Raw genomic sequence first — 17,609 nt, 5'->3', positions numbered from 1 at the left:
GGTATGGCAAAAATTGGCCTGGTCAGGAAGGGGGGTAAATCCTCTGGGGGGGCAAGTGGTTAAAGCTCACCTGCCGATATGTGCCAGGTTGTCAGTGGCTGATTAAGAATGAATGGCGTGTCTGCTAAAGAGCAACGCGTTTTGCCTACAGTATGGTGAAATGTGTGTGATTATCACGTGTTCCCTACCCTGCCGATGTGTGAACCTAACCATATTCGTAGTACACATGATGAGAAAATCAGATGAAAAATTCAGTTTTTGGAGCGACCATCCAATAATAGGATCGTTAATGCAAAGCTTTTGAGAGCCAGTTACAACGGTTCATGTGACATTATGTGAAGGGACAAGTACGAAAATTCTTCTCGTAAGATAACAGAACGAACGATTTTTGTTCAATCAGCACAGTATTCGTCAGTAAAAAACTAAAACAAAACAAGTGACCAAGACTGTGCGTGCTCGGAAACTACAGAACACATTACATCACTGCGAAAAGTGGTACTCTCTGGTGATGCTAGTCATTAATACCTCTTCAATATGAGACTAGAGGATTTAGAGCACAGGTATCAAACTGGGTGCCCTCCAGCTGTTGCCAAACTACAAGTCCCATGAGGCATTGCAAGATTGACAGCTACAAGCATGACTCCCAAAGGAAGAGGCATGATGGGACTTGTAGTTTTACAACAGCTGGATGGCCACCAGTTTGACACAGCTCCATCCACTCTGTCCAATACCAACAACAAAAGTTTTAGCACATGCCAGTATATTATTATTCTTTGTTTTTTGCACTCATCACTGATTTGCATGCCTTTCTATTTATTAATAATTTCTATTATAAGTGAACCCATTCCAAAGTGTCACGTGGCCCTCCCGTCAGTGCTCCCTTATCACACACACTCCATGAGAGAGGACAGTGCTAATGAGGGGACAAGCACGTGCCGTAGGCGCTGTGCAGTCAGCCTCCAAGCGCGTTCCCGCTCAGCCAACAGCTGGGACGTCGGGAGCGCGCATGACCCCCCCTTCCTCCTTCCCTTTCTTCGGCACTGCCAACTCCGCCTCTCGACACACTTAACCCTGTGTATTCCGGTGACATCTTGACGTCACTGTCACGACGTCATCAACCATAGCCGAGACAGCCGGAGCAGCGAAAAGCAGCGACGACACCGACTTGTTGCGGGGATCACGGCGAGTGCGGGGGAGGGAGCGGCGACATACGGGCAGTCGGAGAGGGTAGGTGTGTGTGGTGATCGGAGGCAGACATACATGATGTCCTGAGCGCTGCCATCCCCCTGTGGGTACATTCCCCTGTGTGAGGGCAGGGGCCTGGCATCACCCCCTCCCCCCCACATCCTGACATGTAGGGCTCACCCAGGGGAGGTGTGCGGCTCTGTGACGGTGGGTGTGTGTTTATTTACTATCTCCACACTGAATAATAATGACGTGAGGAGATTAGACAGGTGGAGGCGCTGCAGATCCAAATCAGCCATGTTTGTTGTGGGCAGGAAGTGGGGATTTGATCTGAGTAGAACTTTCATGATTTCCCTGGTTTTGGCTTTCTTTTGGCTGTTCTGTGGAGTGGGAGCTGTGTTCAGTCTTGTCCATATTCCTAGTGCAGGTTATGAAATGTCAGAGGACCTGGACAGTCACCAAGCATTTCCATATCGCTGCTGGACATATGACGGGGCACCTGACGCTGGGGACACAACTCTGGGCATATGACTGGGCACACAACACATGGCACATGACTCTGGGAACATCACACTTTAGACTGGGTACACAACTCTGGACATACAATTGGGTACTGGGTACAGCACACAGGGCACATGACTGGGCAATTGACTGGGCACACTACACTAGAGACTGGGTTCATCACTCTGGGCATATGACTGGGCACACTACACTGGACTCTGGGTACACAGCACTGGAGACTGGGTTCATCACTCTGGGCATATGACTGGGCACACTACACTGGACTCTGGGTACACAGCACTGGAGACTGGGTTCATCACTCTGGGCATATGACTGGGAACACCACACAGGGCACATGTATCTGGGCAATTGACTGGGCACACTACATTGGAGACTGGGTTCATCACTCTGGGCATATGACTGGGAACACCACACAGGGCACATGACTCTGGGAACATCACACTGGAGACTGGGTACACAACCCTGGGCATATGACTGGGAACACCACACTGGACACTTGGTACACAAATCTGGGCAAATGACTGGGCACACTGCACTGGAGACTGGGTACACAACTCTGGGCATATGTCTGGGTGCACCACACAGGGCATATGACTCTGGACAAATGTCTGGGCACAGCACACTGGGTACATCGCATATGACTGGGTACACAACTCTGGGCATTTGACAGGCATATGACTCTAGGAACATCACACTGGACAGTAGGTACACTACTCTGGGCAAATGACTGGGTACATCACACAGGGCACATGACTTTGGGAACATCGCACTGGAGACTGGATATACCATGCTGGACACTGGGTATGCAACTCTGGGCATATGACTGGGCACACCACACTGGGCATATGACTCTGGGACCATCACACTGTGCATTTGACACTGGGTACATGACTCTGGGCAAATGACTGGGCACACCGCACTGGACACTGGGTACATCACACAGGGCACATGACTCTGGGAACATCACGCTGGGCACTGGGTACATGACTCTGTGCAAATGACTGGGCTAATCACGCTGCAGCAGCATGGCAACTGCAGATCACAGGTTAAGGTGGCAGCTTTCTTGGCTGGAAAGAATAGGAGAGTTTAGGTCTGTTTTAAATACTGTCCAGTCTTTTCCTGCTGATAAAACACTGTAAAAAAACTGGTATTTTTTACACTTGACTAATGTTCAGGCTTTGAGTGGAAACAAAGTTGTTTGCTGTGAGTCTATGTATTTGAATGCCAAACTGAACTTTCAATGTAAATCAGCAAATACATTTCAGGTGATTCAAAACAAAAGGTGTGTTGGGCATCTGCAGAGAGACCACTGCTTACACACACAGCAAGGGTATGGTAGACTTCTCTACTTGGTGTATCCAGGTAGATTATGCCTTATTTATTTCAGGATATTTTAGGCCTTCATTTGGTAGGAAATGATAGTGGATGTGTCCTGATGTGTATATATATTATGAATAATAATCACAACATATATAATATAGATTTTTTTTTTTATCAAAGGGAAACAGGCACAAAATTAGAAAGTTTAGTTGTTTATTCTTTTGCCATTACCATGACCCACTAAAAAAAACAAAACAAAAAAAAAACACCCTTAAAATAAATTCTCCTAGCCTGAAATTCTTGATGAAGCCATATATGTTATTTCTTGTTTGTACCCATAATAGGGCCCAAAAACAATAGTGCACATTTTTGTTTTACCTACTGAAAACACACTGGCACTAAATAAACTTTTTATTTTTTAGGGCTGGTTCACACCAGAGCCGTTGTGGTGCATTGGGTGGACCTTGCCTGAAACAGCCAAAATGCAACATCAGTATACATTACATTTGTGACAACTGGTGTTATTCACACCAGTGCAAATGAATGTACATTGGTTTAAATTGATTGTTCACACACTACAATATGTAACACATCAAAAAAAAAGAAAAGAAAGGAAAACTGTTTCCCCTTCGTGCCGCAATGTTGTTTCTCTGTGCTATACTCGATCAGCTACCATGATGTCACAACAAATAAAAAACACTGCAAGATAATGCAGCACAACAAATGCAGACTCATACCACAAGTAAACGTGTTGCAAACAAATCAGAAACACATATCAACGTGTTATAATAATGCATTTTTATACATCTCCGCACAGATGCTGTAATGATTGCACAATGGTGTGAGCCAGCCCTTAATCTTCTTAAAACATACCCTGAATTTTGACCCTGATCCTGAAACTAACACTAACATAGATTAAGCCTTGTTCTAGTTTTTTTATCTTTTTTCTTTCTTTTATCTTTGTTATACACATGCTTCTTTGGTTGACGTTGTTATCCTCTGGCTGGTAGAAAAATATACAATGTATCTTTTTATTTTTTTCTGCATTCAAAGTAGAAAGAGAGTACGGGAGGTTTATTGAGTGTCCACTCTGATAGTCACAGGCTATCACAGCGATTATGTGATCGAGATCTGGTCCTTCCTGCACAAACCCCAGTGTGCAGTTATGTGGCCCTTCAGATAAAGGCCCACTTCTGCAACAATGCATATACACTATATTGCCAAAAGTATTGGGATGCCTGCCTTTACTTGCACATTAACTTTAATGGCATCCCAGGCTTAGTCTGTAGGGTTCAATATTGAGTTGGCCCACCCTTTGCAGCTGCAACAGCTTCAACTCTTCTGGGAAGGCTGTCCACAAGGTTTAGAAGTGTGTCTATGGGAATGTTTGCCCATTCTTCCAGAAGCGCATTTGTGAGGTTAACCACTGATGTCGGACGAGAAGGCCTGGCTCGCAGTCTCTGCTCTAATTCATCCCAAAGGTGTTGTATTGGGTTGAGGTCAGGACTCTGTGCAGACCAGTCAAGTTCCTCCACCCCAAACTCGCTCATCCATGTCTTTATGGACCTTGCTTTGTGCACTGGTGCGCAGTCATGTTGGAACAGGAAGGGGCCATCCCCAAACTGTTCCCACAAAATTGGGAGCATGAAATTGTCCAAAATGTCTTGGTATGCTGATGCCTTCAAAGTTCCCTTCACTGAAACTAAGGGTCCAAGCCCAACCCCTGAAAAACAGCCCCACACCATAATCCCCCCTCCACCAAACTTTACACTTGGCACAATGCAGTCAGGCAAGTACCATTCTCTTGGCAACCACCAAACCCAGACATGTCCTTCAGATTGCCAGACAGAGATGCGTGATTTGTCACTCCTGAGAACACGTCTCCACTGCTTTAGAGTCCTGTTGCAGCATGCTTTACACCACTGCATCCAACGCTTTGCATTGCGCTTGTTGATGTAAGGCTTGGATGCAGCTGCTCGGCCATAGAAACCCATTCCATGAAGCTCTCTATGCTCTGTTGTACTGTTAATATCAAGGCCACACAAAGTTTGGAGGTCTTTAGCTATTGGCTCTGCAGAGAGTTGGGCCCTGATTTACTATTGTGCCTGGGCGCATTTCCGTGGGCGAACGTCTCATTTTTATGAGCGACCGTCTACTTTTACCCCGCAACGAGATTTACTATTGAGCAGCGCCCATAAGTAGACGCCCAATCGAATTTACTAACGAGACACGCCCGAAATCAGACTCACAAAGTAGACTTGCTAAGAGGCATGTCTAACACCATGAAAAATCACTGCAGAGACATGTTCACTTTGAAATTTGCTTTGCCAAATATCAGGACTTCACTTTAAACAATATTTGCAATTTCAAAAAAAATTAAGAATGTGTTAAAAATAGTTTTTTTAAAGCAAATCAACACAGTAAAAAACTAGACGCCCGTGCAGTGTCTTTGGCCGATATAAATGTGCATGTGTAGAACACATTTTAGACGTCCTCTTTGGGCGCTTGCTTTTTAGCCACTGCCTAATAGTAAATCTCAGTGTGGATTCCTCTGACAGTCGACACTCGGTTGCGTCTACTGTGTTTAACAAACAGCACTCAGCATATCTTTATGTATTCTAATTTGATTTTATTAGTTCTAGTGATTCTATTTTTGTTTCTTATCCTTTTATAATTATTTCTGTAATGATTTTACTTATTTCGAAGGTCTAGATAATATATATTTGGACAACTGAATGTAATAATAAAGGTCCGCAATAAAAAAAAAAAAAAAAACCAGCGTGGGTCCCCCCTCTCATCGCTACCAAGCCCTTCAGGTCTGGTATGGATATTAAGGGGGAACTCCATGCTGAAATTGAAAAAAAAAAAACAGCGTGGGTCCCCCTCAATATCCATACCAGACCCTTATCCGACCATGCAGCCCGGCAGGTCAGGAAAGGGGGGGGGACGAGCGAGCGCCCCTCCTCCTGAACCATACCAGGCCACATGCCCTCAACATGGGGGGGTGCTTTGGGGCAGGGGGGGCTCCCCCCTCAAAGCACCTTGTCCCCATGTCGATGGGGACAAGGGCCTCTTCCCCACAACCCTGGCCGGTGACTGTGGGGGTCTGCGGGCGGGGGGCTTATCAGAATCTGGAAGCTCCCTTTAACAAGGGGGCCCCCAGATCCCTGCCCCCCATGTGAATGAGTCTGCGGTACATGGTCCCGCGACTCATTCACAAAAAAACAAAGTGTGGTGTAAAAAAGCACAGTACAGGGTCTTTGACAAGTCCTTTATTAATACAATGTCTCCCGAAGTAGATCCAACGTCAATCACGGCAGTGGCTGCGGCGACCCAAAAAAAGAAAAAAAGTTCTGCTCCCGTTGGAGGCTTCCAGCCTTGTAAAAAAAAGGCTAGCTGACAGTTCTTAAATAGGTTAGGGGCGGGGACATCCAGGGACATCATCCCCGCCCCTTACCTATTTAAGAACTGTCACGCTGTCTTTCCACTGAGGCTAACTAGCTGAATGCAGGAGACAGTCTGACAGTTCTTATATAGGTATGGGGCGGGGCCAGCTGGGGACATCATCCGAGTGACCCCGCCCAATGTCACATGCTTGCTGTTCCCGGCTGGCCCCGCCCCTTACCTATATAAGAACTGTCAGACTGTCTCCTGCATTCAGCATTCGCTTGTCCCCCCCCTTTCCTGACCTGCCGGGCTGCATGCTCGGATAAGGGTCTGGTATAGATATTGGGATGTACTCCACGTTGGTTTTTTTTTTTAAATTTTCGGCGTGGAGTTACCCCTTAACATCCATACCAGACCCGAAGGGCTTGGTATGGATGAGAGGGGGGACCCCACAGAGTTTTTTGTATTTATTTAATTCACAGAAATGATTTAAAATTCAGCTGTCAGTGGGAAACCCCGATGACAGCTGAAACATTCCTTCTGTCCCTGCAGAGAGCTCCGCTATTATATTTGACATTAAAAAGTATAGAGACTGCAACATTGTATCTATTTGTATCCATTTCGGATATAGATGTTTTTATTCGGATACATATAGATACAATGTTGCAACCTTTATACTTTTTAATGTCAAATATAATAGCGCAGCTCTCTGCAGGTACAGAAGTAATTACTTCGCTATTATATTTGCCGACCGTAGACAGGACGAAAATCGGACAATTTTTTTTTTACCGTTGGTGGTAACGTCGGCCCATTGAACAACCAATTTTTCTTTTTTTTTTTTTTTTTAATACGGTCAGTTTTCGCCCCATCTATGGCCTCCATTTTTCTTTTTCTCTTTCTTATTCTTTTTTTTATTCTTTTTCATTTTCTTTTTCATTTTCTTCTTCTTTTTCTTGCAGGTCATGGCTCATGCGCAGATTTTTTATCTGTATAAAGATCAGCCAATTTGCCAATCATTGCCGCTAAAATCGGCCGATCTGCAAAATCGGCCGATTTTTATCCAAATTTACTCATTAAAAAAAGTGGCAAAATCCCAAAAAATGGCTGACCAATTAACCCATTAACGGCCCGAAAATCAGCTGATTTTTTTTTTTTTGTTTTCCGGCCGATTTTAGACCCATCTAAAGCAGGCCATAGATGGGTCTAAAATCGACCGATTTTTCTGCCGAAAAAAAATCAAACGATTTTTGGGCCGTTAGTGGGTTAATTGGTTGGCCGTTTTTCGGGATTTTGGCACATTTTTTTTTTATCAGTAAATTTGTAAAAAAAAATTTCCAACTTTACTGATAAACAAAATATGCTAAAATCCCGAAAAATGGCTGATCAATTATCCCACTAACGGAAGAGGCCCTTGTCTCCATTAACATGAGGACAAGGTGCTTTGGGGGGGAGCCCCCCCTGCCCCAAAGCACCCCCCCATGTTGAGTGAATGTGGCCTGGTATGGTTCAGGAGGGGGGGGGCGCTCGCTCGTCCCCCCCCCCCCCTTTCCTGACCTGCCAGGCTGCATGCTCGGATAAGGGTCTGGTATGGATTTTGGGGGGATCCCCAAGCTGTTTTTTATTTAATTTCAGCGTGGAGTTACCCCTTAATATCCATACCAGACCCGAAGGGCTCTGGATGGGAGGGGGGACCCCATGCCGTTTTTTATTTATTATGGTGCTGGTTTTTAAATGTAATTTTCCCTTTTTTTTTTTTCTTCACTATAGCTCAGAAATTCACCTGCCACTTCCCCTAGCTAAAAGAGAAAGTTTTCTTGGAATTTATATCCCTAAAGGAAACAATCTTTACTTTGAGTTTATTAAAAGATACAAAGTTTTCTGTAACTTCGGGGATAGTGACTTCTAAGCTTGTGAACTATAGTGAAGAAAAAAAAAAAGGCTGGCATTTGCATTTGAAAATCAGCGCCGACATACACTTTGTATTGCGAAAAAAATTATTAACAATTGTGTAAACTGAGGCATTATTTTCAATGGATTTTTATTCGTAAACCGAAAATTACGTTAACCTAGGCGTTGGTAAACCGAGGTACGCCTGTATTAGTATTGGAATCCTTTGTATTGGGATACATAGAACCAACATACATCTGAATTGGCAACATAGCACAACATTTGTGTCAAATTTGAGATATCTGGCTAGTTACACTGACCTTGCCCAGGGATTTAGGATTGATTCACACCACAGAAATACGGGCAGGATTAGTGTTCAACAGCTCCGTGGATTAGTGGTTAGCACTACTGTCTCAAAACGCTAGGGTTGTTGGTTTGAATCCCAACCACAGCAATGAATTTGCATGATCTCTGTGTGACTACCCTAACATACATGTGCTGGTGGCAGCATCTTTGCTTTCTGTTTAAATGATCCCTAGAATGTGAATTAGAATGAGGCCTTGTCTGTTCAAACACCTTTAAAGTAGCACCTTATGTGAATGTCAAATGATGGGATGAGATAAGGGCCTGGACTAATGATTGATTGCATAATGCTGGTTTGCACTCCACCTCCTTTTGGGAAAATTTGTCAAACCATGAGAAGAGTGAGCAAAAGAAATGGATTTAAAAAAAAATAATTAAATAATGGCATGAGTTCCCCCCCCCCCCCCTCCCCCCAAATCCATAACAGTCCCTTATCAGAGCATACAGATACCGCATGCCTTCAAAGATTTATTTCCTTTGTTGAATTGCCTGCTTGGTTCACACTAGATGTGATTTAAAATTGTGCTTTTTGTTGGCAATTTCACCGTGTTTTCTGTATATTTACCAATGAGTTATTGCGTTTTCAATTGTGTTTTGCATTGCGATTTCTATTGTAGTCTATATGTGAAATCACTACAAAATGCTGAAAAAGTTAGAGGAGAACTACTTTTGAAATTGTGCTGCAGCAAATCGCTTACGTTAAGACCCTCACATCCACATTCATTAGATCGGATATTAGGTACAATTTCAATTCCCAAATTGCACCTGAAATCGTGCACCCTGGATGCGACTTGGCATGCGATTTGCATGGCATGCGACTTGCAAATCGTATGCCAAGTTGCACCCTATTGTCTGCTATTAGAGCAGTCACATGGGTGCGTTTCCGACACTGATTTCTAAAGTAGTACATGTACTACTTTTGTGACGATTTGCATAGATATCTGTGTCAGATGTCTTGCAAATCGTAAGGAAATCAGCATCTTCACTATACGTTGCACAATTTCTAAATCGGCTTTGATGTGACCGCAGTGTAAGGCCTTTTTATGTTTGATTTCCTGAGTGTTTTTCCGATTTATGGGAAATGCTGCATACTAGCAAAAGTGAATTGACATTTTCAGTATTGCATGCGAGATGTGGTCATGTGACTGCCTTAACTCATGCGATAATCTGGAGTGAATTGTGCCCATAGGGCCAAGAAATATTGCCAATAGGGTTCCTTTCACATCCCTGTTCAATGTTCTGTTGTATGCTGCACAGGTACACGTCACTGTGGCTTTCTTTCTGACTCTGATTTGTGGGGCCTGTATACCAAGGGTTAACGCAGGTGGGAAGAGGGTTCATCAGGTGCAAACACTTTCTCTGACCAAATGAATGACAGTGGTGGGTGTGGCCTACCTTATATAAGGAGATGCAGTTGGGGCTGATTTTTGCCTTATACAGGCACATTATTTCTGCAAGTCCTTGTCTGTGATGGTTTGGGGGAGGAAGAGATATTGTGGTGAATTGCCCCCAAGCCACACTCACGCTGTGTTTTGAGGCTGTAAATGTTTTGCATGTTCTCCCATCTAAGGTGTGTTTTGTGTGTTATTGTACAATGATTGTGTTTATTATCTTTGCATTGTAATCCTAACACATGTCCATTGCTCTGCTCTTCCAAATTTGCTTTTAGAATGAAATGCAGTTTTTAGACAAACATGGTGAGAAATGTATGTGTGGGGGATTTGGGGAGGTGGGAGGTGTTATTTTGGCACGTATGTATTTTTATATTGATATTTCGATCTGCAGCTTGCTTTGTGGATAGATAAGCCTAATCTGTGATTTATATTAACTGTTTCCTGCTATAACCTGTGAAAGCACAGTTCATTAGAAGTATAATCTTTTAGATTGTAAGCTCTTATGAGCAGGACCGTTCTATTTTAGCATCAATCATGTGTTTTTTTTTTTTTTTTTTTTACACCAAGATATTGAATGTAGCTTTTTGTTGCTGTCCAAATAAATGTGGAATGTGTATTTGATCAATAAACATTTTGTACTATGTATTTTTGGGGTGATTATTTCATGTTCTAGTTGAATGTTGCACAGTGGCTAAATGGTTAGCACTTCCACCTGGCAGCATTAGGGTCGTTGGTTCGAATCCCAGCCATGGCACCTCCTGCCTGGAGTTTGCATGTTCTCCCTGTGCCTGTGTTTCCTCCGGGTACTCCGGTTTCCTCCCACACTCTAAAGACATGCTGGTGGGTTAATTGGATCCTGTCAAAATTGGCCCTAGTATATGTATGAATGTAAGTCAGGGCTCTTAGTACGCCCCTTGAGGGTTAGGGACTGATGTGAATTTACCACATCTATATGTAAAGCGCTGCTTAAATTGACAGCACTATATAAGTACCTGAAATGTATTAGCACCCCTAACACTTATTTTTGCTAGCTATATAATATGCCCAAATCTTCTTTGTTAGAGCACACATGTGCAAGTATGTCCAAAATAACAAACCAAAAGCCCCCTATTGCACGCCAAGACCATGTTCTGTACCAATGAATAGGTTTTTCTACAATCCTCTTAACCGTAATAAATTGTGCCCCCAATTTATGTTGACTTTGGGCCTTTACTGGCAAATATATATTCGCCAATCTCATATACACAGTATAGCTGCAAGCATACATTCACCAATGCCAAATCTACAATAGAACTGCAAACATATATTTGCGAATGTCATATACACAATGGAGCCGCATGTAAAATTGCTATGGTGCACAAATAAACGCCAAGACGGCTGTTGGAGGAGGCGCTAGAGCAGCTGTCATACCGGAAATACGTCATGACGTTTGCGGAAGGACGTTTGCACACACCCGGAAGTGGAAGTGGGGAGTGTGAGTGGATGGGAGTGTAGTTAGGAGAGTTTAGTGGTGATTTGCAAGTCTATTTTTTAGTTTGTAAGCTCGAAAGAGCAGGGCCCTCGATCCCCTCCATGTTTTGCATTGTATTGGTATTATTCTGTCACATGTTCTGTCCCCCTTTGTAATGTACAGCGCTGAGCGAACTATTGGTGCTTTATAAATACTGTATAATAATGTATAATAGTTTTGTGAATTATTTTTTTGTGGAATTCCAGACCACATCTGGACATGGCGAGATCGTTGTTCTCCACTGAGGAGCTGATCCTCATTTGCTGGGGAAACATTACTAATAATTGTTGTATTTTCAGTTGAAAACTTTGTCCAATTCCTAGATCCATTGAGGTACATAGCAGAGGTTCAAGGTTCTTCCTAACTATACAGGTGGCACAGACACAAACATACACCCAGGGCCACTGTTAGATATCATGGGGCCCCGTACAGCATACCTGACAGCCCCCCACCGCCAGAGAAAATATCCAAATTATATTTATGGTAAAAATACACTAAAAACATTATTAATGGATATAATACCAACCATATTCCTGTGAAATCTAAATGATAAAACTGTACTGAGTTCATAAAGCTGTGTGTGTAATTGAGGTTTTGGGGCTCATGGGTGCTGTGGCCTGTAGAGTGGGAATCAGTGGTTTGTTTTTGTGGCTGTCGCCGTTTGCAGGCAACCTATGTTACACTATGGAATTGCTGCAGGTCCTAATTTGACAAGCATATTGGTGCAGGTGTACAGCCCTGACCACAGACAGTGAGCATTCAGGGCCACTTCCCCACGCCTTCACACCTGTCAGATTAAAACCTGTGTTCATACAGCTGCTATGTCCCCATAGTGTAACATGTGGCTCTAGCCACATAAACAACCCACTCATTCATGCTGTACAGGCCAGAGGACCTGTGTGAGTGGGGCATTTTTTTACTTTTTTTTTCCTCCGCTCGTTAATTTCAGTGGCCTGCCTAATGTGTGGGAACATGCAAACATACTGCAGGCATATTATTTTAAAAGTGTGTTGCACCTAACCGCGCACATCTGCAAAGGGCATTGCATTTCTTTGCTGTGCTGGAAAATGTGTGTTCTTGCATGCGTTTCTGCACCACCAATGGTGTGAACAATTCCTAAGGGCCAGTTCACACTATAGAAACAGTCTAGATGTGTTCCTGATGCGTTTTTGCATGCCCTTTTGGCATGCATGTTTAGTGTGTTCCAGTACATTTTGGATGCGTTTTGGACAGGTTGCATTGCATTTTTGTATCCCTTCCAGTTAGTTTTTTTCTACTTTCTTTTTATTCAATTTAATTAGGGACATGTGCGTTTTAGTACATTCAAGGACATTTCAATATGTTCCAGTACAGTTCTGTGCAGAAACAATGTAGCGTGGTCAACTTTGTTTACAGCACCTGCAATGCACTGAAAATGCAAGCGCTGATGTGAACTATGACATTGACAACCATATAACCTTCTTTCTGTGCGTTTGTGATGCCAAAAAAGCAACTGAAACACATGTAGTGTGAACTGGTCCTAAAGATTATTAGAGGTAAGGGAACGGGACTGACCAGGGTTTGTGAATTCAATCAGACTAGTGGTGATATACAATCAGCAATCGTGTAATAATGTGAGATCTGAGCTGTAGCTGATAGAAAATGAGACACATTCACTTGATCAGTGAATAGTTAAAAAGAGTGGGGCGGTGATCCATACATTTGCATATGGGACAGGTGATGATGGGGTGGGGGAGGGTGTCAAGTTGTATAAGGAGACAGATTTAAAAGAAGAGAAAAAAGTTACAATGAAATATACACAGCATGAAACTTGCACATTTCCTAATTGGCAGAAGAACAGGACGCAGGTAACATTCATCCACTTTCTAGTCATTCGGCAAAATCATAATTGATCAATATTCCTGGCACTGACACAACCCAGAAAATTGATCTCCATTTTTTTAACGTTCATAAATGTCAAGGAGCCTTTAATCTAAGGGGAGAAACTCAGCCATGTAACTAGGTCCAATGAACCTAACAGCATGTCTTTTGAGTGTTGGCAGAAACACATCCATATAAGGAAAGCATGCAAACTGGGATGTAGCCATGACTGGGTTTAGAACCCATGACCCAAGCGCTGTAAGTTCTGAGCGCCAACCACTAAACCACTGTGGGAGACACAGTTTGAGATACAATGTAGAATAGTTACATTGTTTAAAAATGATAAAGCGAGCGCTGGTCAAATGATATAGACTACTAAAATGGTATTACACAAGATAAATATAACCAAGAACAGTAGTGCATGAACTCGTGAAAGGTCATCCACCCCTGTGAAAGTGTACTACACTATTAAGCACCTTTCTGGCTCCTGTGGCTGAGCTAATTCTTCCCCAGGACCATTTGGGCATCCACCCTGATGGATGGATGGATGGATGGCTGGAGCTGGATGACTAACCCATAGCTGCCAGCATACCGCTGCACCCCCAGATGTGTGATGTGTATAACCCATGCGCATTAATACTTTTCTTCTGGTGAGTGTAGACCAGTCCTAAGGGTGGTTTATCTTTCATGAGTTCATGCACTACTGTCCGTCACGGAGAAACCACACGTGCCATTCATAGGCACTCCCTGAGTTGGTACTCTCACACGAAGGACATTCCATTATTCAGGAATGATTCTATGAACTTATTTTAGCACCATTTACCATTTTACATCATTATTGCAATTATTTGCACTTTTTGTTTTTTACATGCGTTCATTATTGATCACATGCATTTATAGCGCTGCACTTGACTTTAACATAGAATAGTTATGTGATTAAAGAGAATGAAGATATATCATTATATTGGGAAATTAGAAGTATCCAAATTATTTGAGATATAAGTGTGAAAATGTTTAACATTTGAAAATAGAATGTATGACATTCATTAGTAAATGCATTAGTTGTCTGATCATTTTGGAGAAACGGCAAAAAAAAAAAAAAATCTAATATAGGTGTACTATTTGTTACATTCTAAATATTCTCTTTTGCTAACCCAAAAGCGCCAACGCTATAAAGCCCGTGCTTGTGCGCCATCTAGCGAACATATCTGGTATTACACCTAAAAATGTGCCAGACGCGCTTTCACATTTACTAATAGCAAAGTAGACGTTCGTCAATGAGATTGCTAGACGCCACTCAGAAGACTGACAGGTCTTGATTGATTTAACTGAGTCTGCCTGAATGGTCAGAGTCTGCTAGTAGACTCGCGTCTTAGTAAATCAGGGCCACGGTGGCCACTGTGTGCATCAGCATGCACTGATCCTGCTCTGTAATTTTACGTCGCCTACCACTTCGTGGCTGAGTTGCTGTTGTTCCCAGTTGCTTCCACTTTGTTATAAAACCACTAACAGGTGACCGTGGAATATTTAGTAGCAAGGAAATTTCACGGATGGACTTATTGTACAGATGGCAACCTATCACGGTACCACGCTTGAATTCACTGAGCTCCTGAGAGCGACCCGTTCTTTCACAAATGTTTGTAGAAGCAGTCTGCATGCCTAGGTGCTTGACTTTGTACACCTTTGGCTATGGAGGTGATTGGAACACCTGAATCCAATGATTTGGAGGGCTGGCCCAATACTTTTGGGAATAAAGTATATAGTGTTATATCCGTAGCAACAGATTAACCCCAGGTTCACACCTAAGCAGTGTTTTGCAGAAACGCAGTACAGTCAGTTTAACATGATTTCCTATGGGTCATGTTCACACCTGTGTGATTTCAACCAGTGCGTTTTTGGAAAGGGTCAGGGACTTTTTTGAACGCAAAAAGTTGTTTTTTTTTTTTCTTCAATAGACTTCAATGGAAACGCTGCAGAAAAGCATGTATTGCATTTTTGTTGCATTTTTTGCATTTTTAAATCTACCTAACAACAAGAAAAAAACAAACCCTGCAAAACACATCAAAAACGTGGCAAAAACGCAATGCAGAAACAGCTCAAACGCAACCTGCATAGGTGTGAACCTAGCCTTAACAAATCCATGTAGTTTTTTTGCTGTATTTTCATCTATATTCTGCCTAATAGTGCATGTGCAATGTATGCTACATTATAGATCTGTTTCTGGCGAGAACTGTTGCCAGTGTCTTTATGGGCTCATGCAGAGGGTTTATTAGGGCCATACAGCACTCTAATTTCTGCAGCTGATATGGCCAGTTGTTGCTGATCAGCCCCTGAGGCTGCTTTCGTTGTAGGCTCACATATGTGTGGGTGGTGCAGCTGTGGATCCGCATGAAAATCTGTGGAGCCGCACCACCCGCACAGAGAAATGCGGACCCGCGGGTGGGTGGTGGGTGCCATTAGTTCTAATGGCACGCCGCCTGCACTGGAAAACACAACCCTACTGGGAACCGAGGTTCCTGTGCAGGTTGCGTTTTCAGAAGTGCAGGGACTTCTTCCCTGCGTGTCAAGGGGCACAGGACTCCATTCAAATGAATGGACTCTCGTGCCCGTGCAAAACGCGGCCTGTGAGGCCACATATATGTGAACCAGAGGTTACACTGATCTGTTTTTCTTACGCTTTTACATTAAAAAAAAAAAAAAGTGGAAGAAAAATGTGTGACGATCTAATTCTATGAAACTTTTCACACTGATCCATTGTGGGTCCGCTGCGTTTTTTAAAAAATTCTGCTTGCTACACTTTTGACGCAGGTTTGGTGTGGTAAAACAACACCTCCCTATCGATATGGATGGAAAACGTTGAAAAAACGCCTCAAACACACACCCGCGTTGTTATTTTGGTGTGGTTTTTGAGTCTCATGTTCTGTAAAAAATAATGCACTGCAAACGGACAAGTGTGAAAGTAGCCTAACAGTGGCCATACACTAGCTTAATAATCATGCAAAATGTACTCATTTCAAATTTTTTTTTTTTCATTTAATGGGTGTGAATCGACCATCCCTTCAGACATTAGAGCCCCAAAATTTGAATGAAAAGTTTTGAAATTTCTTTGCCAAACAAATGAGAAATCTAACAATTGGTCCCCGTTCACATCAAGGCTGACTTTGAAATCTTGCAAGTTCACTGATTTCAAAGTCGGGGGGGGCATGCTGATTTCAAGTGCACTTTGCAAGAGATCTGACACAGATGTCTATGCAAATCGCATAAAATGTAGTGCATGTACTACTTTAGAAATCGGTGTGGCTCCGACCAAATTTTACCTATTTTACCGCTGTAATTGTGGACAATAGGGTGAGTCTTTGGCATATGATTTGCAAGTTGCCTGGCATGCAGATCGCACCTGATGTGAATGGGGGGGGGCTAACTGTGATTTTCAGCCAGCAAAAATTGTTGTGTGTGTGTGTGTGTGTGTGTAATGCGCATTTCAAAGAGAACTGAGCCTTGATCCATATGCTGTATATGCAGATTCGGATGCGTTTTTAAACCACACTGATTCGCATCCAAAAAAAAACGGAATGTTGGCAAAAAGGTGAAATAAAAAAAGTTCTTTATTAAATGCAAGGAGGAAGGCTATGAATAAGGTCTTTTCTTGACTGAAATGCGTTGGTTGCTCTATGGAATATTTTCCTCCTTGCCTACAATAAAGAATTTTTTTTATTTCACCTTGCTCCCGACATTTTGGTTTTTTTTTTGGATGTCCATATGTGAGCAGATGGAGACTGCTGCTCTGGTGCGGTGATTTCAAGCTTTAGCTGGAGAATTTCTAACCAGGTAGCATCAGCTTACCATTGTCTTGTCTAGCACTGATATGCATTACCTGTGAAATAAACACTCTTCTGTGAACCCCGTCCATATACGATCAGGCCTGCCTCGGTGAGATTTTAAAAAGGGTTCTGTGTGGTTTGCAGTGCAGTGAGGGCGCAGTTTTCAAATCGCATCAGAATCACACCTGCAGCAGATGAATAAAATTGCACTGCACTGGTCTTTAAACTTGCACTGCATCCCTGCCCGGATATATATGTGATCACAGAAGTTCAAAGTTTGTTTGCATGAACTTATTTGAGTGTCAAATCGTATGTAAATAGTATGGCATTCTTAGGATTTATTGGTCAAAATTTAGTACT

The 17,609-nt window shown here is 42.9% G+C and overlaps 1 protein-coding gene across 1 annotated transcript in view; it reads left to right on the top strand.

The window, feature by feature from the left end:
• The first annotated feature begins 1,029 nt into the window (after window positions 1–1,029).
• KDM4C (lysine demethylase 4C) overlaps window positions 1,030–17,609 on the top strand; it is a 543,890-nt gene continuing 527,310 nt past the window's right edge. Inside the window, exon 1 of the mRNA XM_089678131.1 lies at window positions 1,030–1,227. The gene's annotated coding sequence lies outside the window, so the exon portion shown is untranslated. The remainder of the gene's footprint in view (window positions 1,228–17,609) is intronic.

The sequence above is a fragment of the Staurois parvus genome, unplaced genomic scaffold (genome assembly GCF_062004578.1).
Source record: "Staurois parvus isolate SC_StPar_1 unplaced genomic scaffold, SC_StPar_1.0 ptg000198l, whole genome shotgun sequence".
Taxonomy (NCBI): Eukaryota; Metazoa; Chordata; class Amphibia; order Anura; family Ranidae; genus Staurois; species Staurois parvus.
This window is presented reverse-complemented; position numbering and strand designations above follow the sequence as displayed.